Source organism: Propithecus coquereli, unplaced genomic scaffold (assembly GCF_000956105.1).
Source record: "Propithecus coquereli isolate 6110/MARCELLA unplaced genomic scaffold, Pcoq_1.0 Scaffold341, whole genome shotgun sequence".
In the NCBI taxonomy this organism is placed as follows: Eukaryota; Metazoa; Chordata; class Mammalia; order Primates; family Indriidae; genus Propithecus; species Propithecus coquereli.
Genome location: NW_012149075.1, coordinates 1,652,153 through 1,652,729, shown reverse-complemented (window position 1 = coordinate 1,652,729; position 577 = coordinate 1,652,153).

Here is a 577-nt window from a genome sequence, read left to right as displayed (position 1 = left end):
GGACAACTAAAAATATATAGAAAAAATTAGCCAGGCATGGTGGCGCGTGTCTGTAGTCCCAGCTACTCGGGAGGCTGAGACAGTAGGATCGCTTGAGTCCAGGAGTTTGAGGTGGTCGTGAGCTAGGATGACGTCAGGGCACTCTAGCCCGGGCAACACAGTGAGACTCTGTCTCAAAAAAAAAAAAAAAAAAAAGGACTAGGTTCTGCAAAGTGTGTGAGAACATGAGCTTCTGCATGTGTATAAGTTCTTTCTTTTCCTCTTCTGTTTTTGATTTGTCTTAAGTTTTTAAGAACAGCGTTCTGATGGCAGTCTAGGAATGGTTGAGATTAAGAATATATAAAAAATATTCCACTTTGTACATCTTGTTTATAGTAATCTAAGCCAGATAAAATTAGGAATTTCACTCAGCGTATCAGGTGGAACCATTAGTCCATTGAAAAATTTACTTTTTAAAAATGTTAGTGGAGGAAAGGAGAAGATGCTTATTTTTTTTTGAAACAGAGTCTCACTCTGTTGCCTGGGCTAGAGTGAGTGCCATGGCGTCAGCCTAGCTCACAGCAACCTCAAACTCCTG